A 27,441-nucleotide genomic window follows, 5' to 3' on the forward strand; every position below is an offset into this window, starting at 1 on the left:
AGTGATATAATTTTCTCGGCTGAAGTGAAATAAAAGAGAATGTGACTATAGTGTAAATAGATAAATACAGCTGTGACTAACAAGAAAATAAATTAATAGAAAAGGAAAACCATTCATTTTTATGGTCCAATTATTTAACACACATAAACATACATAAGCAATACAAAGATTAAAAACAGATATTCCTGTCCCAAGCCAGATGCATAGCAGGGACTCTCCAGTTTCCCTATGTGGCCTGGAGTACCAGGTAGGCTGCCCCTCCTAACACCCTTAAGTCCTAAGGCCATCTCTGAGTCATTTTCAGGAACAATGGCAGCTCCCTGCTAACCTTAAGCCCTGTAGGCATCCCCAGAAACCTCTCCCATGCCAGATAGCAATACTCAGAGAGCCTGTTTCCCCTCCCACATGAACCACCCCACCCATCACATAGCCCAGAGACTATGAGGGGTCTTGAGATCTCCAACTCAATTAGTGACCTTCAATCTGGCCTCAACACCACCCACGTCAACCTGAGGTTAGTGTGACACCCTCCTGTTGGCCCCCAGGGAGAACTCCTCACACCCACTGTGACCCCCTAAGTCCTGCTATCAAAGGACTACCTGTGGAACCATGTCAGCCTTTCACAGACTTCTGAAGATTGACAGTGAGAATCTACTAACTCCCTAAGTTTGTTCCTGGGTTCAGAAATTCACAAATCCCTAGCAGTAGGAGGAACATTTCTGACACTCCATCTGCATATCAACACATTTTTATCATAATATTGAACATTAAACACCATTCAGCTAATCCATATCATGATATGTTGAGGTAACAGCAAATAAAGACTCAAATACCTGCTCAACAAAGGTGAGACCAGAGATCTATACCAGGAAACCCTACCAAAAACTCCAACAACTTAACTGCAGGTGCCTATGCAAAAATATAAAAAATATGAATAACTAAAATAATACATCTCCAAATTAGTACACCCACTACCTCTGAGGAGACCACCTTATTTGAGATATAAGACAATAATTTCAAAATAGTGATTATAAATACGTTCAGTGAACTAAAGTAGGACATGCAGAAAATCTGCATGAAATGAAAATGAAGACCATGAAAATGCAAACATCTGAATGAAATAAGGAAAGCAATCCAAAAAATGAAAATATAATTTAATAAAGAAATGGAATTTATGAACAAAAGACAAACCCTAACCCAAATATTAAACCTTAAAGACAAGGTAGCAGACTTGGATCATTCAGTCAAAGAAAATGTTAAATCTAAAAGGAAACCCAAGAAATAACATGAAGAAACTTTGGGATACTATAAAAAGGCCAAATCTATGAATCATAGGTATAGAAGAAGAAGAAACCCAGATAACAGGCACAGAAAATATTTTCAGCAAAATCATGGAAGAAAACTTCCCAAATCTAATGAAGGAGATTCTTATCAAGGTCAAAGAAGCATTCAGAACACCAAATAGACAGGACCAGAAAAGAAATTCCCCATGCCAAATAATGATGACTACGACGATGACGATGATGATGATGATGATGATACGGTAACAACACTAAATGTACAGAACAAAGAAATGATACTGAAAACTATAAGAAAGAAAGATCAATTATAAAGGCAAGCCTATCAGAATAACACCTGACTTTTCAATGCAGACTCTGAAATTCAGGAGTGCCAGAGACAGACGACCAAGACGGCAGCCCAAAGGCTTCATAGGCGCCTACCACTATAAAACGCCATTTAATCCTGACTGTCCAGTGTAAGTGATTGGTTTCCAGCTGCATGTTAGAGCTAAGCCACAATGAAGGTGATCTAGTTCACCTTATTCCTTTGAGCTTTTTGGCATAGTCGTCATGTGCTACAGCATCTTTCACTTTTAACCTTTTTTAACCATGTCATGGGCATGTGTCCAGCTTTGCATATGATGATTGTGGGAGTAGGAACAGTTCGCTTCTTAAATACATCTCTGATAGGCCAGCCAGGTGAGACTGGCCTTATTATTCAATTTATGCTAATTAATACGCTCTAGTGCTTTCACTTTTAAGTTTAATTCATGACAATTTAAGATCAAATTGTTTTTTCTCATATCTTTTCCTTTTTAAATTTTTAATTTCATTTTTATGTGTGAGCCTATTGCCTGCATATGTGTAAGTGCATCCACATTGTGGAATGCTGGGAGAGGTCAGAAGAGGCTGTCAGGTCCCTGGAACTAGAGTTACAGTCCATTGTTAGGGGCCATATGGGTACTGGGAATGGACATGGGTCCTCTGCAAGAGCAGCCAGTGCTCTTAACCACTGAGCCAGCACTCCAGCCCCAACCCTTTTATCTTTTCTAATAGAGCTCTGCTCCTAACTGAAATTATGGGTAAACCTTAATCACTTTTCATTCTCTACTTGGTCAAGGCAGGCAGTTATTTTGCCTCTCTCCAATGTGGCACATCATCCAACCATCAGGACCAATGTTACTGGGATGTAATAAAGATGAAAAATAAAAGCATCAGAAAGATGGCAGAGTGCAGAAGAGGCAGGAAGGGAACATCTTCTGTTTCTCATACATATGTATGTAACTTAGTTGAATAGACACCCTAGTTATGAGTGAGCTTAATGAACTGTTGCTGTATCGCTTAGGAAAGTGGTGCACTAGGACACAGACCCCAGTAATAAAAGATGGTGAATGCAGTTAGAACCTCCCACTTAGTCTTTATCATCCTGCTTCAGAACTAGCCCTATCTGTGCTACCTCAGGATTCATATATATCTTGCTTAACTAATCAGAATCCAACCACTCATTCTCTGTCTTCTAGACTGAACAGCCAGAGAGTTCCCAAATACCTTAAGTTCGTCATAACCGGTCCACTCAGTCACCTCGCCCTATTTTGGGATAAGTCCCATTTATGCTGCCCCAGGGCTCATATCTACTTTGCTTAGCTAGTCAAAACCTGCCCACTCTGTTACCACCACCTTGCTTTGGGACTAGGCCTGTTGGCTCTGCTCCAGGGATCACATTTACCCTTCTTAGCTGAACAGAACTTGCCTACTCTGTCACCAGCTTCTTCCTTTGGGAATACCTCTATTCACTCTACTCCAGGACTAGCATAGACCCTGCTTAATTAGTCAGAACATGCTCACTTGGTTACCATTTTCTGATTTTTGATTAACCCCATTCAAGCTGCCACAGAGCTCACAGCTAGCCTGCCTGGAACCATCCTATCACTCCAATAAAAAAAAATCAAATGTGACCCTGAAGCAGAGAAAATGAACTATTCATAACTTATCATAAATCAACCAAGGTACAAAACTACATAACAAAACTAGATGATGACCCAAGAAAGTCAGGCTAAAATTTCATATCAGACACACAACCAAACAAAGATGTCCATATGCCCCAGTCACAATGCAAAAAACACAAATAATATGAAAAACAAAGAGAATATGTTCCCAGCAAACCCACCTGTCTTATAGAAGTGTTCTGTATGAGAAATACCTAGAGAAACCCCAGAACACAGAAGTTGAAAGAACAATCTTAAACCTCATCAAAGAATTCAAGAAGTTTGAAGACCACACACACACACACACACACACACACACACACACACACAAAACTCAAGAACTCAAAGAGAATAAGAATAAACTCCTGACAAAGACTCAATAAAATACAAATATATGACTGAATGAAATGACAAAGACAATTCAGGATTTGAAAAATGAATTCACAAAAGAAATATAAATATTGAAGAAAACTCAAGTTGAAATGAAGATGGAATTGAAAATCTCAATAAACCAATTTCAAATGACAAGAGAAAACTTCAGTAGCAGAATGAATCAACTGGAAAACAAAATATTAAGACTGACAAATAAAATTAGAGAATTGAACCACTGAAGCAAGGAATATGGAAGTATTTTGAAAACACTGGAATAGAATATTAAGGAAATGTGGGAAACCATGAAAGGATCAGAGAAAAAGAGAAATCTGAGGTCAATGACTTTGAGCAGGTCTTTAACAGTTTTATAGAAGAAAGGCTTCCTAAATCAAGGAAAGACATACCCATGCACATAAAAAGAGCACACCTAACACTAATTAGGTAGGACCAGAACAGAAACTCCCCATGGCATATCATAGTAAAAGCATTAACTGTACAGAACAAAGAGAAGGTACTGAAAGCTGAAAGAAGAAAACAAGTCACATACAAAAGAAAACCCATCAGAATTACTCAACTTTTCAATGAAAACTTTAAAGCCAGAAAAGCCTGGAGCAAAGTGTTTCAAATTATAAATGATCGTAGATGACAATCCAGAATACTTTATCCTGAAAAACTGTCCATCGTAGTCAAAGGGGAAAGAACAATCTTCCATGATACAAATATGCTGAAAAAAATTCATGTGCAGCCAACCAGCCCTACGAAGAATACTCAAAGCAACAAAGGAATGAAGAAAGGAGCGACCTACCCAAAAGGCTGCAGAAAGAAAAAAATGAAGGTTTAATTAGAGAAGCACAAAATATGACTAAGAGCATAGAAAATTAAGTAACAGTAACCCATATACATCTTTCAATAATAACTTTATCAATGGTCTCAACTCCCCAGTAAAAAGACACAGGCTACATGAACGGATTAAGAAATGAAATCTATCTTTTCATTGTCAGGTAGAAACTCATCTTACCTTAAAGGACAGGCACTACCTTAAGGTGAAAGGATGGAAAAAATATTCCATGCAAATGGCACTAATAAACAAGCAGATGTTTGTTATTCTAATATCTGGCATAATAGACTTGAAACTAAAATTAATCAGAAGAAACAGAGGTCATTTCATCCTGATCAAGGGAACAATCAATCAAAAAGACATTACAATCATGAAGATATATGTGCCAAACTCTGGTGTACACACTTTCATAACAAGAGTACTATTGGACTCCAATACACACAGATTTAATCTGAACTAAGAAATAGAGCGTGGCTTCAGTTCCCTACTTTCTCCTATAGACAGGTCATCTGGACAAAGAATAAACAGATAAATAAATGAATTAAATGGCATCATATATCGAGTGGACATAACAGATGTCTACCAAGTACTCTGTCCAAGCACCGAAGAGTACACATTCTACTCAGCAGCCCATGGAAATTTCTCTAAAATAAGCCACATAGTGAGGCACAAAACAAACCTCAACAAATACAAAAAATTGAAATAATTCCATGTATTCTAGCAGATCACAGTGGAATAAAGCCTAAAATCAATGTCAAAAGAAGTTGTAGTAACAGCATAAATTCACCGAGATTAAACAACAAAGAAGAAATTTAAAAAAAAGAGAATTCCTGGAACTAAATAAAAATAATGACATATACAGCAGTCCTAAGAGGAACCTACAGCACCTACATTAAAAATCGGAGCACAAATAAAGGACTTATTGGTACAAATTGAGAAAATGGAAAAGCAAGAACAAACCAGACTGAAACCCAGAAGATGAGATGAAATAATAAAAAATCAGAGCAGATGACAATGAAATAGAAACAAAGAAACTGATAAATAAATCAATGAATCTAAGAACTGTTTCTTTGAAAAGATAAACAAGATAGACAGACCCTTAGGCCAGCTAACCAAATGAAAGACAGAGCAAATCCAAATTAAAAAAACAAACAAACAAACAAACAGAGATCAAAGGGGAAACTCACAACAGACCCTAAAGAGATCCAGAACATTATATAGGAAAACTTTAAAAACCTGCATTCTAGTAAATTAGAAAATCTAAAAGAAATGAATGAATTTCCAAATTCAGTAGAATCACCCAAGTTAAAACATGAAGCAATTAACAACTTAAACAGATCCATAACAAATAGGATATAGACACATTGATAAAAAGCATCCCGACTAAAAACAAGCCCAGGTACAGATGGATACACAATACAATTTTACCAGTCCCTCAAAGATCTACACCCAATATTTCTTAAATTATTCAAAAAGGTCAAAATAGAGGAAGAACTTCAAAACTCTTGCTATGAAGCCAGTATTATTCTAATAATAAAGCAAGATTAAGACACAGCAATAACAACACCAAAAACATATAGGCCTATATCCCCAACAAATATAGATACAAAAATCCTCATCAACATACTTGCAAACTGCATACAGACATATATGAAAAGATTATGCACCATGATGAATTTGTTTTTTTCCAGCGACACAGGAATGATTCAATATACATGAGTCAATAAATGTAATAAAACATATTAATGGACTTAAGGACAAAGATCACATGATCATCTCAAAAGATGTAGAAAAGGCCTTTGACAAAAACCAATGTGCATACATGATAAATGTTTTAGAGGGAATTGGGCGGGAGGGAACATACTGCAAAACAATTAGAGGTGTATGCAAGAAACCCACAGCCAACATCATTCTAAATGGAGGAAATCTTGAAGCATTCCCATTAAAATCAAGAACCACACAAGGCTGTGCACTATGCCTACTCCTTTTCAGTACAGTGCTGGGAATGCTAGCTAGAGCAATAAATAAGGCAGGAGAAGGAAGTTAAAGTGATCCTAATTGAATAAAAAGAGGTCAAATTATTTGCAGATGATGTGGCATTATACATGAGATCATAAAAATTCCACAAGAAAATTTCAAAAATTATCAACACTTTCACCAAAAAAGCTGGATACAAGATCAATTGACAAATTCACTAGCATTTCTAGATCAATAACAGTCTCTCAGAGAAAGAGTTTATGGAAGCATTTTCATTTGCAATAGCCCCAAATATAATATAAAATAATCTGGAATGCTCCTAACCAAAGACATTAAAGATCTGTACAATGAAAATTTTAAATCTTTGAAAAGATTGAGGAAGGCACAGAGAGATAGAAAGACCTCCCATGCTCATGGAATGGTAGAATTCATATTCTGAAAATGACCAGTCTACCAAAAGCAATTTGAATATTCAATGCAATGTCAATTAAAATCCTCCTGACATTCTTCACAGAATTAGAAAAAAATCCTAAAATTCCATATGGAACCAGAAAAGAACCTCTACAACCTAAGCAATCCTGAGCACAAAGAACAATGCTGGGGATTTTTACCACAGCAGATCTCAAACTGCAATAGAGCTACAGTCGTAAAAACAGCATGATATTGGTACAGAAACAGACATGTAGATCAATGGAACAAAAGAGAAGTTCCAAACTGAATGCATGCAATTTCAGCCACCTCATATTTGACAAAGGCGCCAAGAATAAACACTGGGGGAAAGACAGCATCCTGAACAACTGATGCTGAGAAAACTGGATCGCCATGTGTACAATGAAAGTAGATCTATTATTTATCACACTGCATGAAAGACATCTCCAAATGGATCCAAGACCTCAATGTGAAATTCTGAAACTGTTAGAGGAAACCATAAGCAGTACCCTACAAGACGTAGGTACATGAAACGATTTTCTAATTCAAACTTCAGTGGCTCAAGAATTAAGGTCAACAACTGACAAATGAGACCTCATTAAACTAAAAATCTTCTGTACAGAAAAGGAAATAATCTAGTGAAGAGAAATCCCACAGTGTGGGAGATAAATTTTGACCAGCTCTACCTCTGACAGAGGATTAATAGCCAGAACACAGGAAGAACTTTAAAGACAAGAAATCAAGAAAACAAGTGACCCAAATAAAAAATGAGTAGTGGTCTGAACAGAGACCTCTCAAAAGAAGAAATAAAAATGGCTAATAAACACCTTTAAAATTGTTTAACAGCTTTACTAATTATGGGAATGCAAATCAAAACTATTTTAAGATTTTATCTTACTCCAATCAGAATGGTCACGATCACTAGAACAAATGACACAAAATGCTGATAAGGATGTGGGAAATGGGGAACACTAATTCACTGCCAGTGGGATTGCAAACTGGTGCAACCTTTGTGGAAATGAGTATGAACTCTTAAAAAAAACACACACAAAAAACTCTAAAAATAAATCTAACATGATCCGGTTACACCACTTCTTGGCTTATACCCACCCAAAGGACTCCATATACTATTAAGATACTCACTCAACCATGTTTCTTGATGTTCTTTTCTCAATAGCTAAAAAATAGAAGCAATCTAAGTGTCCCTCTGCCAATTAAAATGTGGTACATTTACACAATGCAGTTCTTCTCAGTGGTGAGAAAGATGAAATCATGAACTTTGCAGGTAAATTGATCGATCAAGAAACTGTTATACTAAGTGAAGCAAAACAGACAAGAATAAATGTTCTCTCTCATTTGCTGATCCTAGATCTAAATCCTGAAATGTGAGTATATATCCTGATGTAACTGCAGGAGCCAGGAAATGGAAATGAGTAAAGAAGGAGTTCAAGAGAGGAAGATAATAGGAGACAGGATTTATCAAGGAAGAAATAGAGAAAATGGGGGATACTTCAGCTGGTGAGGGATTAGGGAGGGCTATACTGGGGGAGAGAGGGGAAAGAGAAATAATACTTATGTGATATGAAAAACCAGAGAGAAATGTATTCAAAAGCTTACTGAAAAATAAACATTCAATACACATACGAGTGCGTGTATATACCTAAAGGCTATATAACAGAGAACACAGTGCCAAGCAGAGGAAACCTTCCTTGGAGTTGTTGGTCAGGGTAGTCCAAGTGACATCCTAAAGAATGCAAGTTATTGCCACAGCCCTTGATTCCTCCTAGAACTTGAAGGTAAAACCCTTTGATGAAGTCCATACTTCAGACAAAGGACTTGGAGCAATCGAGGTTGAACTGATATAGAAGCCTCCTCCCTGAAGACTGCCTCAATAGCATCAGAAGCTAATATGCAAATTCCCAAGGGAGAAAACCAATCAGTGATCCATGCAGCTGTAAAGCCTATTAATCACAAAAGTGACTGGTACAGTAAATTTTGTCTACTGGTGCAATAGTGCTACTTTTCTTTTTGGGGCAATCAACAGCTGTCTAATTGAACTTAAGACCCACTCAATGGGAGGGAACTTATGGGTGGCACTGTAAACATAGCCAAACTCATGGCCAGAGAGCTCATAGATCCTAGAGAAAAATACATGTTTGTCACTTTCCCAGACCAACATAATTTCTTATTGTATTCTAAATATGAATCCTTATATTACAAACAAGTATACCTCTCACCACTCATCAAAGCAACTTCTTTATGCAATAAGGAAGACTGTTACAAAGTTCTACAACAGGTCATGCACAAAAAATAAATGCCTGTTAGGTGGCCAGCCCTTAGTGACACATCTACAGTTCAACTTCTACACTTAAGACTCAGGGAACATAGCAGAATGGGGGGCAAAAGGAATGTTAATGTGTCTCTCAGCTCTAAACAGAGAAGCCTCCTCCTTCAACAGATGGTGATTAATCCAGAAAGTTACAACAGGCCAAAGTGCAGAGAATAAGAGACTGCAGAGAATTTATCCCTGAATAGGACACCTCTGCCACCCAAGATCCAGGAACCATTGAGAAAGAGGGGATGGAAAGGGTGTAGGAGCCAAAAATTGTTGATGTCCACAAGGAAACACTTTTTCAGACAGCTGGCAAGTTACTCATATGAATTGACAGCAATGGTAACAGCATGCATAAGACCCATGCAAGTTCAAGCCAGACAAAATCCCAGCACAGAGGGGGAAGTGGGGAAGCAGGAAGCCTCAACTTTAGCTGAGGAAAGGTGAGCAACTGACAACTACTGGGTGAAGGAGAGCTGAGGTTTTAAAAATTCTAAAATACTAAATAGGTTAACCAGGCTCTAGTGGATGGACATACAAACAAAGGACACAAATTTGACTTAATAGGCCTTAATGCATATGACAGAGTACATGAAATCTGAAGGAGGGGTTACGAGGAGTGAGCAGATAGAGAGGGGGTATTAATATGACCAAAGAATGCTGTATGAAATTTGGAAAAATTCAGTGAAACAAGATAGGAAAAGAAAAACGGAAGATGGCAAATGACTGCATCAGTCATCATAGGTTCCTCCTCAAGCAGAAGGGATAGGAGCTCAAGGGAAAGTTCAAACTAGGACCAAGCTTTCCTGACCAGGAGTGTATTTCTGGGAGACCTCTTGTTCAGATATGCTGGATTTTGACAGAGAGATATAAAGGTTTACTGGTGTGACAAATGTGTAATAAGCAATGACTCAGGTTCTCAGCTAAGACAAATATATTCATATTTCAGTTGTCTGAGCAGGGAAAATCAGAATGAGAAGTGATTCTGTTAGGGTGTGATAGAGTGGGTTCATGCTGAGGGTTTGAACCAGCGACCCCCAGGTAGGTGATGATTGGGGATGAGTAAGCACGCCATTTGCCAGCCCATTACCCAAGGACACTCAGACGCAACAGGGAGTCTAGTCAAGCAGGGACTCATTTATTGCAGGTGTTACAGAGCTTATGAAGGCACCTGGAACTCCCCCCTCCCCCACTGAGGGTGTATCCTAAGGATGGTCACGTGCTGATCATGCACTCCTCAGCAGTGTGGAAGTATTCTTCAGACTTTCAAAGCAAGCCAGGCCACACCCCCAGTAACTTCCTTTTGGACCTATGCAAGGTGGGGCCTTCAGGTCCCCACATATCCCCCTTTTTATTTTTATTTTAAGGCCGGACTGACTTTATTTCACGGGTTACCCACCTCATAGGCGGCTTCCTGAGGAGAGATGGCTATCTCCTTCCTCTAATCTTATGCATTTTTGCCTGTCTTAGGTTGTGTCATCTCTGATCAAACCTTGCCCATCATTGGATCATGCACCCGACCATGTGCATGTCCTGTCTTAGGAGTAATTGTCATGGGACATCTTACCTGTCTTTGGCTAAAAATGTGTCATGATTAAGGGCAGCTGCATGGGTAATGCCAGCCCGTGACAGTCTTAGTCTCTGCCTAACTTAGTTATCCAAGTGTGGGCAACTGGAAGGGGTCCTGGGGAAGTCCGTAATCATGAGGAGGTGGGCCATGGCAGTTCCAAGGGTTCTCTGTCACCGAATTATCTCATCAAGACACTTAAAGATAAGCATTATCAAGAGAAACAAAGCAAGTCATGGCATAGGACAAGTTGAAATACTTTTGGGACCATGTACCTTTTAGCCAATCAGCCAGTTGTCAAAGAGGCTGACTGACAGTGAAGTCAAGGAACTGAGTCCTTTACCTCAGATGGATACAAATAAGGAGAGGAATTTTTTCTCATGAACTCTTGTCCATGGACCATCATGCTAGTCAGTTGGATCCTGGCCTACCCACTTAAGGATTTTGCAGGCACCCATATGAGGTTTGAATCTCCTGTAGGGTAGACACATTCAAAGCCTCGACCCATGGTTAGCAATGGATCTGGTCCTTTCCATTACCCAGTGATAGGATCTTTCCATCTTACCCATACCTCAGGTCTCTGCTCCTGTGGTCCCCAATGTTTCTGAAACCGGGATTCCAACTGATTTTTTTGAAAATTAAGAATAAGGCCATACCCAACTGTTGGTGAGGGCTTATTCTCCCTTTCTGTTTTTGTAATTGAATTTTTAGGTTTTGATGATTGCGTTCTATAATGGCTTGATCTTCGGGATTGTAGGGAATTCCTGTATTGTTTTGAATTCCCCAAAGTGAGAAGAAATCTTGTAAACTTTTACTCACAAAACATGGTCCATTATCAGTTTTAATTCTTTGGGACAATCCCAATGTAGCAAAGCAATGGAGAAAATGAGACTGAGCATGTTTAGACTTCTGTCCTGTATGAGAGGTAGCCCAACAGGCATGTGAGAATGTGTCAATGGACATGAAAATATACTTAAGCTTTCCAAAAGGAGCATAGTGTGTGACATCTGTTTGCCACAAGGAATTGGGTTTGAGTCCCCTGGGGTTTACCCCTGGCTGTTGTAGAGGCAGTACCTGTAAAAAGGGTTGACAAGACTTACAGGTATGTACAATCTTCTTTAGGTCCCTGATGGGAACTTGAGGAAACCTCTTATGGAACCCCTGCCAATTTACATGAGTGAGGTTATGTAACCCCTGAGGTTCATTCAGGCCTGCTGACAGGACCTGGGTGGAAGCCAGCTTGTCTGCCTCTGCATTGCCTTGGGATAAAAGCCCAGGCAATCCTTGGTGCCTCCTACGATGCTGTAAGAAGATAGGGTCTTCTCTCTCTCTAAGGAGCATTTGAGTCTGAATCATCAAGGGAGTAATGGGGTTCCCATCCAACTGGATATGAGAACCTAATAGCCCCGGAAGAAGATTGACTACATACAGACTGTCAGAAAACAAATTCATGGGCTCACTTATCTTTGTTAATGCTAAAGCAATGGCCATGAGTTCCTTGAATTGAGCTGAGCCATCACAAGTGTGGACATATCTTTTTGGTTTCTCATCTGCCCCTGGGTATACACCACTGCAGCTCCAAATCTGCCCCCATCAGTGAAAACATTATAGGCTTTTACTAACAGCTCCTTGACAAAGAGCCGGGGAGCATCCCAACAGAGGGCATGAAAGGAGGTCACCCATTTATGAGGGCTATAATGACAGTCCAAATTTCCCAGGAGCCCTTCCAAGGCTATGGCCACTCGGTTATTATTTCTGCAGAGCCATTCAAAATCCCTAAGCCGATAAGGGATAACAATTTTAAGAGTGTCTATGTGCCATAATGTCTCAGAGCTACACCATGCCCTTTCTCAATCAGGTCAGCCAATTGATCCATGGATGTATAAACATGTGGTACGCCTCCCAGAGAGGCATGCACCCGTTGAAGGGGTTTCCCGTCCTGTGTAAGGACAGATGTCATCAGGGTCTCACCAGGGAGTACCCATAACTCAAGATCTTTACTAGGCATGTACCGGGCAAGTTGGGCTCAGTCCAGGGCATCCTGGACCTCATGTAAGATGTCCAGGTGTTGAGGAGCCAGGTGAATTAGTTCTGAAGGCTTTTCCCTACTAGCAACTGAAACAGTGGTCTAAAAGTCTCAGTGGGAATAGGCATCCAGGCTCGTAGCCAATTAATTTTTCCTAATAATTTTTGTAGCTCTGTCAGGGTTACGGTGGGCTTGACAGCCAGTTGTGGTTTTAAAGGACTTACTCCTTCCAAAGAGAGTATGGTTCCCAGAATTTTAAAGGGAGTAATAGTCTGTATTTTATCAGTGGATACATGGAGTCTGCCTGTCTGTAGACATTTCTGAGTAACCTTATATAACTCTTCTAATTGTTGGGGGCTTGGAGCTCCCAAGATTATATCATCCATATAAATGTACACAGTGGCATGTGGCAGCAAGTGAGCAGGCCCCAAAAGGGTCTTCACATAGCTTTGGCAGAATGCTGGGCTACTAGCCATACCTTGGGGTAAAACAGTCCATTCATACCTCTCATCAGGTGTTTCAAAGTTGGTGGAAGGTACAGAGAAAGAAAATTTTTCACAATCCTGGGATTGTAGAGGGATAGAAAAAAAAATCTTTAATGTCTATAATTATAAGAAATAAATCAGGATATAGCAGGGATCCAAGGCAGCCCCCTTAAGGGTGTACCCACTAGGGTCATTCTAGCATTGACTTTACACAAGTCTTGCAACATTCTCCACTTGCCAGAGGCTTTCTTAATAACAAAGACAGGTGTGTTCCATGGACTTGTACAAGGCCTGATGTGGCCCAAAAGTAATTGTTCCTGCACAATTTCTTTCAAGGCCTGTAGCTTTGCCTCAGGGAATGGCCACTGCTCCACCCATACTGGCGCCGCAGGGGACCACTGGATAGCTGGAACCTGAGGGGCAGTGGCCCTTAGAATTGGAGGTGAACCTGATGCTCTTTCTTTGGCTCCACCCTATAATTGATATAGCGAGACGACCCCTGAGCTGCTGATTCGGGTAGCCTATCAGACTCTTCAAGGTCCAAAAGGTCATCATAAAAGGCCTTGTTATCAGTGGTTATGCAGGCCTGTGCATCCCCCAAAATATCTTGTCCTATGAGGTTGGCAGATAACTCTGCCGCCACCAAGGGTCGCACCTCCCCTTTAGCTCCATTTGCATCCTGCCAGGTGAGCCATTCTCGAATCTCCTCTGATGGGGTGTACCCTCCAACACCTAGGAATCAGGGCACAGAAACTAGGTGCCAGCGTGATGGGACGTCCTCCTTTCTAAGAATGGTCCTATCAGCCCCCGTGTCCATTAGGCAGCAAGATCTCCTGCCATGTATTTCAAGATCCATCTTGGGCCTTACACCAGGGATAATAGGGACTGTCCAATTCACCATAGGTTTTTCTCTTCTCCCAATCCCTCTTCCAGGGCATTGTAAATGTAGCCGATCATGGGGAAGTACCCCTTTTGTTCATTCCTTTTGCTAATGGAGCCCTTTGCGACACTGGGGACAGGGTATAGATGCAGGTCTTTTTGATACCCCACCTTCAGGCTTAGGCTGGTTCTCTCGCTGAGGGCAATTTCTTTTAATATGGCCAGTCTGGACACAGCCAAAACATGGGCCTTCTATCCCTCTAGGCCCCACTGTTACCTGCTGACCCAGATTAAGTGAATTAAATGCCTGGGTTAAGGCACGGGTCAGAGCCTCTGTTTGCATCTGTAAGACAGCAGCCATGGCTTTGGTTTGCCCCCTCTGGGTTCCCACCTCCTTGGAGGCAATTATCCATTGTTCCATGGACCTGTCCTTAAGGCCAGCACAGGCTATCTTGTGATCAGCATCCACTCCATCCCACACCAGGAGTTTAGTGAATTGCTCCCTCAATGGGCCTGGGGGTAATTTTCATTTTAAGCTCTTCTCCACTCCGTATATAAACTGGTAGAGGGGTTCACCAGGCTTTTGACTAATTCCTACGAGGGGGGATTCGGTAGGCCCCTCATCCAATTTTCTCCAAGTATTTAATCCTATGAGCCTGACCTGTTCTGTATATGGGGCTGGAATGCCCAACTGTTGCTCCCCTGTGGCATAACCATCACTTGAACCAGTCAACATCCCAAAAATAATGGGTACTGGTGCATTGGCACTTGCATTCCTCTCAGTCTGTATCCTGCATTCCTCCATAAAGATGGAACACCATTTAATATATATAGGTCTAGAAAGGACTGCTTTGGTGAGGTCCAGCCAATCCTTTGTAGTACACTGCTGATGAGCCAAGCCTTGGAGGAGAGTATCTACCCAGGGTGATCCTGGGCCATCCTCAGCCACCGCCTTTTAAAATTTCTTTAAATCCTTCACCTTCCAAGGATACCAGGGGTCAGGGCTCATGCCTCCTGGGTTTACATTAATAGGATACGCTTCCACCCATGGCCTCACAGAAGCCTCCTGAGCAGGGCCAGAATCTTGGAAATGGGGATGGTTTTCATGGGTTTCAGGAAGCCCTGAAGCTGGCCAGGGCATGACTGAGGTGCTGCTTCTTACTTGGCCACTTTTGGTTCCGTTTCTGTTGCATTTCTGGATTCTTCCTCAAACCCTTCCCATGATTCCCATGCCGGGGTTTCTGAAGGCTCATCAGGAGGTGGCACCAAGGGCTTAGGGCTCTCAGGCTGAAAGCATGCCTTTAAGGCCGAAATAATAGGGTAGAACTCCAGCGGCGGATCAAACCCCAATTGAACCTCCCTTTGTCGAGCTAGACATTCCACATGTTCCCTCGCATCCCCAGTAAAAACATTAGCCCCAAGTAGCCAGGGAGCCAAATGAATTGCCTCTGCCCAAACCTTTTGAGCTACGGGATCTGACAAATCCAATCCCCTGCTTTTAAGCATATCTCTCAGTGCTTTAAGCACTGGGTCTTCAAACATAAAAATTGCGTTACCCGTATTTAGGGTCTTGCTTACCCTGAACCTTCTCGATTGGCTCCAATCCGTTTTTCTTCTTTCTTACTTCTTTCTTTCCTTCTTTTCACCTTCTTTTGAGTGCCACGTTGAGCGCCAGATGCCGGAGATTCGAACCCAGTGACCCCCAGGGAGGTGATGATTGGGGATGAGTAAGCACGCCCGTTCGCCAGCCCACATCGCCCCCATTACCTGGGGACACTCAGATGCAATGGGGAGTCTAGTCAACCAGGGACTCATTTATTGAAGGTGTTACAAAGCTTATAAAGGCACCTGGAACTCCTGCTGCCCCCCCAGAGGGTGTATCTTAAGGATGGTCACGGCTGATCATGCACTCCTCAGCAGTGTGGCAGTATTCTTCAGACTTTCAAAGCAAGCCAGGCCAAGCCCCCAGTAACTTCCTTTTGGACCTATGCAAGGTGGGGCCTTTAGGTCCCTACAGGTACACATGGCCCATGTGGAAAACCAGTGATTAATGATGGCCACATTGGCCAACTGATAGTATTGGCCAGAAGCCAGTCATAACCAATAGAGAGGTTCACCACCTCATTTGGTCAAGGAAACAATTTTCATTTCTCCTTTACCTTTTCCTCCCTCCCTCCCTCCCTCCCTCCCTCCCTCCCTTCCTTCCTTCCTTCCTTCCTTTCCTTTTCTTTTGGTCTGAGACAGGGTCTCACTGTAGCCCCAGCTGGCCTGGAACTCTCTATATAGAACAGGCTGGCCTTGATCTCACAGAGATCTGCCTGCCTCTGTCTCCTGAATGCTGGGATTAAATATGTACTCCAACACACTTGGCTTTATTTTCTTTACCTTTTGAACTACTCATTTGACATTTTACATACTTCTACTCTGACAAAGTTTATATTTTTTCCTATTTTACAGTACTGTTTAATTTTAATAAACGTATGCTTATGAACATGTATTTTGAATTCATATGCAAAGCTGTAGTAATGATTTAAACATAATTCATATGCATAATATGCTGTATACTAAAACCACTTAATGAGACCTGTCATATTTTTGGGCCATCCTGTTAGTTGTTCATGAAAGAACTTGAGCACATGTCTGGATTACCAAATGCCTTCTTCGTGCTTCCAGACTTGCCCATTATGATTCACTCTTCTTTAATCCAATTTCATCACTATTTGCTTAAGACAAATAAAGGAAAACAAAGTGATGAAAATGGAACTCCAGTGGCTTCCCAGCATGCATAAGTAAAATCCTCCCTCTTTTCACAGTCTGCGAGGTTTATGATCTGAGTCCTGCCTGCACTCAGATTGTATCTTTCCATATATCCTGCCTTCTTTTATAAAATTTCTCTTATTGTTGTTGTTGTTTTTTTTTAGTCTTTTTGAAACAGGGTCTCCTTGTAGCCCCAGCTTTCCTAGAACTCACTATGTAGATCAGGCTGCCTTGAACTCATAGAGATCCACCTGCCTCTGCCTCCCAAGTGCTGGGATTAAAGGTGTGCACCACCATGCCTGGCAAATTTTTAAATTTTTTTTTATTTTATGTATATGAACGTTTTGCCTGCATGTGTATAAGTGCACCACATATGTACAATGGCCACAGAAGACAGAAGAGGGTGTCAGATTGCCTAGAATTGTAGTTAAGGATGGTTGTTACCCACCATGTGAGTGCTGGGAACCAAACCCGGGTCCTCTGTAATAGCATCCAGTGCTCTTAACTGCTGAGCCATCTCTCCAGGCCTATGTCCTGCTTCCTTAATGTCCTGCCCAACACCACCTCCTTTCTATGCCTCAAAAAAGTCAAGTGTGTTTACCCTTGCTGTTCCAGGGTTCTATCCTAAGGTCAATTTTCCTTCTTATCAATTATCCTTCAAATCTAGTATCACTTCTGCAGTAGGGTCCTTTCTCCCTCATCTTTTCTCTAATACACCCAGTAATTCTCTGCAATACTTCACAGCATCCTAGTGTTCTGACATTCTAAGAGGGCCCAGTGGCAGAGCACATGCAATGAAAATTTACATATCCATAAGAAAACATGAAAGCCACATTATGCTGATAAGATAGACCCTGGAACAAAAGAATGTCTCCTTCCTTGTGAAGATTTTGACATGTTCCCAAAGTTCACGTGTTGGTGGAGGCATCATCAAAGCATGATGGCAAGTGGATGAGTGTCATTCTCATGACTTCCTTATAAAAGAGAAAGCTCTGCCCATCCATTCCTTCCTCCCAGATGATACCTGGTGTCCTGCTAGGAGCCTGCAGGAAGGCCTTCAGCTGCTGCTGCTGCCACAGGCTGGATAGCCCAAGCTCCTGGATTTTAAGCTAAGCAACTTATATTTAACACAAATTACTCTGTCTGTGGCATTCTGTTACAATAGTACGAGTGGACTGCCTATGAGCTGAAATGACACTAAGGCCATGATTTGCAGTGGAAGGTATTAGGCCCATTCCTGAGCAGTCTACAGAGCTCTTCAAATGTGGGCAGGAAGGGCAACATGCCTCTACTATCCAATTTTTTTTATTTTTAAATTTTTTATTTCTTTTATTTATTCATTTACTTATTCAGTGTGTGTGTGTGTGTGTGTGTGTGTGTGTGTGTGTGTACATGCATATGTCATGACACACATGTGGAAGACAGAAGACTATGTGTGGGTATGTGTTCTTCTGTCTATGTCATGGCACACATGTGGAAGTCACAGGACAATTTGTGGGCATCAGTCCTTCTTTCTACCATGTGGGTCCTGAGGATGAACCTCGGATGGTCAGACTGAGCCATCTCACCAGGACCCCATTTTTCTAAAGTAAATTTTTGTGTATCTCATACAAAACATCTTAATCTTCTTTATACCCCTTTCCCATCGGCATATCAATGTTAAGCCCTATGAAGTCAAGTTAGTATCCCCTGATACTCATCCACTGGGATCTAGTCAGCTTATCTAGAGTCACTCCCTTAAAGAGGATGAGTTCTTCCTCGCCCAGCTGTAATCAGCTGCCCAATATTTCTTCAGCTAAGCTTGGGGCCTGCTGCCCATTTCCACAATTCTATCCTGGGGTTTTCCTCTGTGTTTGCATGGATCTTGTGCATGCTGACACCATTGCTGTAGGTTTATATGCAGGCCACAGATAGATTACTGTCTACCTACTTATTTACCTATGAATACATTTTTTTTTCTGTCTTCTGCACCATAATGTTAGTGGTATGATGGCAGAGACTATTTGTTAATCCTTCTTCCTATCCCTCCCTTCTCTGTACCACCTTAGAACTCCATCTAGTAGAGGGCTGAATAGCCAAAGAACATTTGTGGGTAGGGAAAAATGAACTTTCGTTCTAGTCCCTAGGATACTAGATACTCAGAATAAATCTCTAGATATCTTGAGAAGAGTTAAGAAAAAGCTTAATTTGGTTTTTGCTTTACCTCATGTAACTCGTAAGAAACGGGAGAAACAGGAACACAGAGTTATGATCTAATTTCCCCAAACACAACTGTGTTCAATAGTGACCTGATTCTGCCATCATTTCCAGAAGTTGAACTGAGCAGAGCTTTTACCCTAAAACTAGGATATATATGTACTTATATAAAATATTTGTATTTTAAAATTAAAGCTATCTAAAGCAATGATGTCTCTCACTGAGCTCATTCTCCAGGCTTCTAATATCTACCTATGTTTTCTGTACTTGCTGATATGTCCCTAACATGGAGGTATGATTCACTACAAATTTCAAAATAACTATTTCTGTGAAAGAGGTTTTTGATGTGTTTGTGTAGCTTAAATAGCACTGGACTGAGGATTGGGAGATCTGGGACTGATTTTTATTTCACTACTTACATTTAGTCTTGACTTTAAAAGAAATGCCATTTCATTTTAACCAGAATGTCACTTTGTGTCAAATGAGATGCTTGGATCAGAATGTTACCACCTCTGTCTATGTTCTTATGGTTCATAATCAAAATACATATAGCACACGCCATTTGAAGATGAGGATGAAAAACAGACCCTTCTTCAGATGTATATAGACCAATGTGTGTTTAGAAAAACAAGAAACAAACAACAGAGAGCTTCAGATAAATAATGTGTCAGCAAAATCTCAAACCACACATTGGTAGAAGTTGGTTGGAAGTATAGGAAAGATATTTGTGACAGGTGGTCATCAATGAACCAGAAGGCACGTTTAAGGTAAAAGTGAACACTTAACATAAAACTGCTCTCAGTGGCAACTACAAGATTAAGAACAAAAACGTCTGTTTCTGCAGTAAATGAATGAAGAAAAAATGAAATGTTTAAAAAATAAAAAGTATCACTTACTTCCTGTGTACTGGATTGAGAGAAATAAAGATCACCTCTATGTCCCTTGGAAATAATCCTTAATCTGGATTAGAGACTACACTTCACCAAATGTCTAAACAAGAAAAATTCCTTCATGTAAAAGACTCATAGATACATGAGAAACATTTATGGAAGAAACAGAGTCAATGGAACACACCAGATTCATATTTGTATTGAAGGAATAAATTGAAATTATCTTGCCATTAATATTTCAGAATCTTTACATTCTCTACTACACATCGAGAGTTCACAGTATGGATGCAAACTTAAGAAAAGGACATTCAGGTGTAAAGATTTATAAAACAGAGGTTATTTGTGTTACACAAAGATATAGGGGAGAAAAAAAAATTTGAAATAAAAATAAAGTTGGAAACAATACAATAAAGTAGAAGCTTCTTCGAATAGAGAAGGACCATAGAGGACAGAAGGAAAATGAGCTGCACATAAAGGCAATGAATGCTTAAACTACAAGCAGAAATAGTCAGGGGAGATAGAGGAAAAACACTGAAATACAGCACAAGTGCAGTTCTAAGCAATAAAATCAAAGAAGCAAGCAAATATGTTAAATAACCACCAAGAAAAATGTCCAGTTTTTAAAGAAATTTTGGAGCTATATGCCTTATAATAGTCAGACTAACTGTATTGTGATAAAGCTTTTAAACTTCAAGGACAAAAATTATTTTCTAAAAAATAATCTGTTTAAAAATAGATAGCAATATTTAACATAATAACAATGAATGAATCTGTGTTTAATTTATCAAAAAATGTTATACACAGCCAAACATAAGTTAAAATGTTAAAACATTTGTAAATGTTGATTTAGTATACACGTGGATCCAGATTTGGTCCCCAGCACTACATATACTAGGCATGGCTGTGCTTACTACCAATCAGCATTCAAGAGGTAGAGGCAAGAAGTCACATGTTCAGGGTCATCACTGACTACATAGCAAGTTCAAGGCTAGCCTGGTCTACAATGAAACCCTGTAAAAATCACAAAATAATGCTCTATTCAGAATTTATTCATCTGTAAGTCTAAGAAGAAAATAAAGTTCCGTGAGATGATTAACAAAGAAATGATAGAGCAAAGGAAGATCAAAGGTGAAGGGCAGCAGAGCAGATGCTTACACTGAGCTGTCCACAGAGGAGACACCTACAGAAGCCTCCAGAGTAAATAATTTCTTTTGAACAAAGGGCTGATTCCACAGAAACTGGAATGTAAAACAGGAAAAGAAATCTGCTATTATGTTACATCACTGAGTGGTAGGCACCTCAGCTCAAACTCTCTGGACCACTATGAAGCAAGCACTACATTGGCCTTAGCAAGGGCTGGAAGAGCAGGTGCGTTTACCCACCACCCATTTTTTTTCACCATTGGCTGGGGAATAGTTTCCCAGCACAGCTGCAGTCATCCTTTGCCAAGAGATGAGGAAAAATTGCCTTTGGGCCAAAAGCAACATGTACTTGCTGTGACCATGCAGTCAAAGGAGGAGCACACCACAGATGTGCTCAGGGTAACAGCAAGATCAGTATTTGGCTGAACCAGGTGTGCTCAGGTATATGTGTGTGTGAATGTAGTTATTTCTCAATTTACAGGACTTAAGAGTCAAATGATATCCTATTGTTCACATAAAATGGGATTTAATAGTACAAATATTACAGAAAAGAAAAATGATATAATAAACTAGGTTTTTAGATTGGGAAAGGAAAGGAATGAAAGAAGAAACAAAAATTCTGAACCTTATCCAAAGTTAGTGTATACTCCATAGAGCATAAAAGTGTCACGTAAGCTTGTAATAAAGTATAAGTGTCCTAATTTTTGGAAGAATTAGAATACAAATTGACTGCAGACTGAAAGACTAAAGAAAAAATGTTCTGTATATAGGAAAGCATAAAATATGAGAAAATTAAGATAAAATATTTTGAAATATCAATAAAGGTAAGTGATCAAAGATTAATTAAGATAAAATAATGAAAGCCAATAAACATCAATCTGCAAACTGTATGTAACACAGAGACTGGAGAGAATTTGGAATGATGAAAAATCACCAGAATAAGATGATCCAGTAAAGCCCAAATGTTTAAGAAAGGAAGTAAAAATGTGATAGCAAAAATCAATGAAGTAAAAACAAAAATCACAGAACAGAAACTTCTGCAGCCTGACTATTCTCAAACTAAAACCGAAGGGGGGAAAAAAACCTTGATAAATTAATAGATTACTAGCATAAGAGATGGAAATAGATATAGAACATAAGTTACTCGTGAGCAAAATGAAATGTCAGCAGAGATTATAGCAATATTAAAACAACAGTATGAATATTTAAGAAAATTTCTTTGCCAAGTAAAAAGCCAAGTCGGTAAAATAGGCAAATTCTTTGATGAATGTTCGCACATGATGCCATATAAAGTAGTCGACTTAGTGGAATTTAGAAGAAAGAAGCTATTTCACTGAATATGATAACTTTCCGGGAAAGGAACAAAAGTAAAAACAAGAATATGCAAAATGTGTAAATACCATTGCAGATGTTGTAGTGTGGTTCAGAGAAGCAACTCCTAGTGTGCTCTGTTCTTGTCTGAGGAGGAAGTTGGGGTAACATGAGCCATAGCAAAACTTTGAAATAATCTGCTATGCAAAGTACGTTTTAAGTATAAGTGAACAAGTTGTAGTTTAGAACGGTGCACAGCAAAGCTCTAACCAGTGCCTGAAAGGCACCAGTGAGTTATGTTCATCCCTGCACTTTTTGGTATACTCCAGTTAAATTTGTTACTTGAAAACAGGTGTAGGGAGAGATGTCATTTTGACTGAGTATGTTAAATACATGCCAAAATCTTCTTGAAGAAAAAGCGTTATACATTTTAAACATATTGGTATGTTTAAAACATTTTATTTATTATTTTTATTTTATGTGTCTGACTCTATTGCCTGCAGGTATGTAAGCACCCCCATGCAATGCAATGCCCACCAAGGTCAGAAGAGGGCATCAGATCTCCTGGAACTGGAGTTACAGACAGTTGCTAGCTGTGTGGGAGCTAGGAACTGAACCTGGACCCTCTACAAGAGCAACCAGAGTGTTCTAACCAATGATCCATTTCTCCAGGAGCAGTAACTCATGGGGACTGTCATCTTTATTACTAGGGCCTCTGAAATCACTCCTTGAAGGAATTCCCTGAGGCCATTTTATAAGCAGTTTTATTTTTAATAATTTTAGCATTGTAACATATAAAATAGCAAAGTGCCATTTATTATCATTGGTGTTTTTAAACAATATAGGCTTTCCCCTAGGAAGCATCAGAGAATGTTACTGCCTGATTCATAAGAGGAAGAAAATATGAAAAATGAAAAAGTGGATAAAAGAAAAATGAATAAATAAATGAAATACAAAGTACCTTTTAAAAATTCATGTTTTTCTAAGTATTATTTGGAGCCTTGTCTCCGACTCAAAAGTAATGTTCTAACTGGTACATTATGACGTGAAACAATGAAACCATGGTTACATGTTGCCTAATGATAGATATATGTTCTCAGAACCATGTCACGAGGTGTTGTGGTCATTGTGTGATCACAGAGGAACTTCTGCAGATCAGAAGGGTAGAGAGCCTATGACACTCGTGGGCCACTGGCACAGCTACTGTTCCCAGGAGATAAATCTGCACACTCACCTTTCCAAGTGAGCACCATAGCCAACTGTAACACAATGGCATTTATGGAATCAAGCATATCTCAGCAGAGAAAAACCATGGTGAAAATGTGGTGCAAAGGAAGAAGATGCATAGCAGTAAGAGCGTAAATTAGAAGGAAAAGTTTTAATCAATAGTATAAGCTTTCATCTCAATAACCTAGAAAAAAGGAGCAAAATAAACCCAAGGAAAACACAAAAGAGAGAATAATAGGCTATGTAAAATAGCAAAGCTCCATTTATTGTGATTAAGGTATTGTTGTCTGTGCATAATTGAGTGTGCTATACTCACATGATGGTACAGCAGGTTTGTTCAGTCCTATCCCAAACATTCAAGTAGTGCATCAGGCATCACATGGCAATGACTGCAATGTTTCTAGGCCCTAGGAACTTCTCAACTCTAAATCCTATGTAGCATAGGATGTATCTCTTTTGCATTTGATTTAAAATATCTGAATCACTCCGTGACTATTACCACTTGGACTTTATACAGGGCGTTGTAGAGCCAGTGTTAAGAAGACCTTATTCAACAGAAGTGTCTCAGTACAAAGAATGTTTCCTCTAAATTCTGTAAGGACTATTAAGATGTTGACTATAACACTTTCTAGAAAGCTATAGTTCAATGACCTTTAACACTGGTATAAGGATTGCAAAAGACACTCTGTAATTTTCTACTAGATACTTTAAAACCAAATATTTTGGGAATTTTGTTTGGTTCTTGCTATTCATCTTGAAGTTTCTCATCATACCAGAAGTAGAAGGTGCTGAAACGGGCGGATTTCTGTTTTCCAACCAAGGAAGAATGGAGGCATATTTGAAAAAAGAATATGGCACTAACATATTGTTTGCTTTTCCTATGAAGGCTACTATGATCACCTACACATTGTGTACTTGTAAGCAATGTTGTAACAAGACATCCCATCAAAATTCCACTCCACATGTGTTCACTAGCACTTTAAATGCAAAATACAAGGATGGGTCTTAAGTGCATAAAAGTAATTTGTTCAAAGTAGGGCTACATAAATGTGGAAAACCTGAGGACATTCCTCCTGCTTAAGCCCTTCTCTCTCAGCACCCTTTCCCTACTCTTTGCCCAGTTTTTCAGGCTTATATTTGCTTCAGATTTCAATAATGCTCTCTAATGAGGAGGTTCACATGTGTCTTGTTTAAAAGAAGGCTGTGAGTCACTAAAGAGCTGGCAGACGCTTTCCTTGTGCAGTGACACAATCGAATGAAACATTTTGCTTTTGAAGTACTGGTGAGCACAGTTTGGACTGACGCAGAGAATGTCTTGAAAAGCATTGCCGACAAATATGCAGTGCTTAAGTGATTATATTAGTATTCATCGGAAAAGACATAAATAACGGGAATAGAATTTTAACATGTCTTTATTTTCCTTAGACTTCATATTTTGTTCTGATTCCAAATTGACACATAGCACTCTCTTATCTTTCAATAAGAACCTTCAACAATGACTATCTATGAAACTTCAGTCTGGTCTATTTATCTGCTGTCAACTTTCACTGTATGCATATCTGGGAGAACTGTGAATGTCAGTACACCTACTCATACTCCTTCCGTGATAACATCTTAATGTATTTTCTATTGAAAACTAACTTCACATAAAATATGACGAATTTTCTGTCTGAATACAGTATGTGTGAATGGCTCTTTGAAAGAGATAATATAAATAATAGATCAGGCCTCATATATTGCTGCCATGTATTATTAATTAAAAAATAAAGATCACATCTACACTGAAAAACACATCATGGTATCTAGGCTTCAATGTCTGTTAACAGTGCGGATGAAATTTTATGGGAAACGAAGTGGTCTTTATCACATTCATGATGTCTTGAGGTCCTTGAATACTCCATTGCTTTCCAGTATCTTTAAAGACTGGTTTTAGAGCTTGCTTTTCTTATTTCTATTCAACTCATTGTTTTGGTAACATTCCTAGAATGCGTCTTATCCTATTTAATACAGTATTAAGTGATAGGATACCAAAGAGAAGAATGAACCTCACCCAAGGATTTCACACCCAGCTCTGGAGAAGTACTTTTTCTGAAGGAACAGTAGACTCTTTTATGAAGCTATTGGAACATGTAATTCATGGTCATAGCACACTTAGCATAGCACAGTCCATGAAAGAATGGCTTGCCTGCACAAAGATGGGATCTTTGATCCCATGATAGCTGGATGATCACTAGGCAGCTTTTCCTCCACCCATGAGCATGGCAACCACTCGATCCCTAGATTTCCACCACCAGAGATTTCAGGCTATGTCTCCTATCACAAACTCCTTTGTCTATATAAAGCTACTTGTTTGAACTGTCTCATCTTCATTGCCAACTCCACCCTCCATTTCTCCTTGCTTAATTTTCCAATTTGTTCCATCTACCTGTGAATTCCATAATCTTATTTTATTACAGCTGAATAATATTCCATTGTCTAAGTGTCCATACTTTCATGATCCATTCATCAGTTGATGGACACCTAGGTTGTTTCCATTTTTTGGCTATTATGAAAGGAGCAGCAATGAACATAAATGAACAAGTTTCACTGTAGTAAGATATAGAGCTTTTAGAGTTTATCCCAAGGGTGACATGGCTGAACCATATGGTAGATCTATTTCTAGCTTTCTGAAAAATCTCCACACTGATTTCCGTTGTGGAAGCACCAGTTTGCAGTCCCACCAGCAGTGGATAAGAGTTCCCCTTCCCCTACATCCTTACCAGTATTTGCCATTGTTTGTTTTTGGATCTTAGTCATTTTTTGTGTGATAAGAAGAAATTCCAAACTGGTTTTGATTTGTGTTTGCCTAATGACTAAAGATATTGAACATTTTTAAAGCATTTCTCAGCCATTTGTATTTCATCTTGAGAATTCCCTGTTAACTTTCTTGCCCCAATTTCAAAATATCATTTTCTTGATGTTTTGTGTTTTTTTTTAGTTCTTTGTATGTTCTTGATACTAACTCCCTCCCTGTCAGAGGTATAGCAGGTAAAGATTTTTTTTACCTATTCTTTAAGCTGCCTCTTCATTCAAATGATGGTGTCTTTTTGCTTTTGAGTTTCATGATGTCCCGTTTTTCAATAGTTAGATTTAATGCATGTGCTATAGGAATCCTGCCCAGAAAATCCTTTGCTGTGCCTATAAGTTTCAATGTATTCCCCACTTTTTCCTGCATTAGATTCAGGGTAATTAGATAATTTATTTTTTTTAGGTTATATTTTGCAGTCCATGATCCATTTGGAGTAGAGTTTTGTGTGTGGTGAAAGATAGGAATCTAATTTTATTCTTCTACGTGAAGTTATCTGGTTTGACAAGCACCTTATGTTGAACATCCTATCTTTCTCCAGTATGGACTTATGGCTCCTTTGTCAAACGACAGGTTGCATAAAATGCATAGATTTAAATCTGAGTCCTCAATTCTATTTCACTGATCAGTTTGTCTGTTTTTATGCCAGTATCATGCTGTTTTGTTACTATAGCCCTGTAGAATATTTTGAGGTCAGGAATGGTAATACCTCCAAGTAATTCTTTTATTTTTCAGAATTATTTTGGTGTTGTCATATGAAATTTATGATTTTTTTTTCAATTCCGGTGAAGAATTGTGCTGGGATTTTAATGAGAATCACATTGAGTTTGTATGCTACTTTAGGTAGGATGGCCATTTTCACAATATTAATCTTATTGATCTATGAACACGGGAGATCTCTCC

Source organism: Nannospalax galili, unplaced genomic scaffold, assembly GCF_000622305.1.
Source record: "Nannospalax galili isolate Female #2095 unplaced genomic scaffold, S.galili_v1.0 scaffold189, whole genome shotgun sequence".
NCBI lineage: Eukaryota > Metazoa > Chordata > Mammalia > Rodentia > Spalacidae > Nannospalax > Nannospalax galili.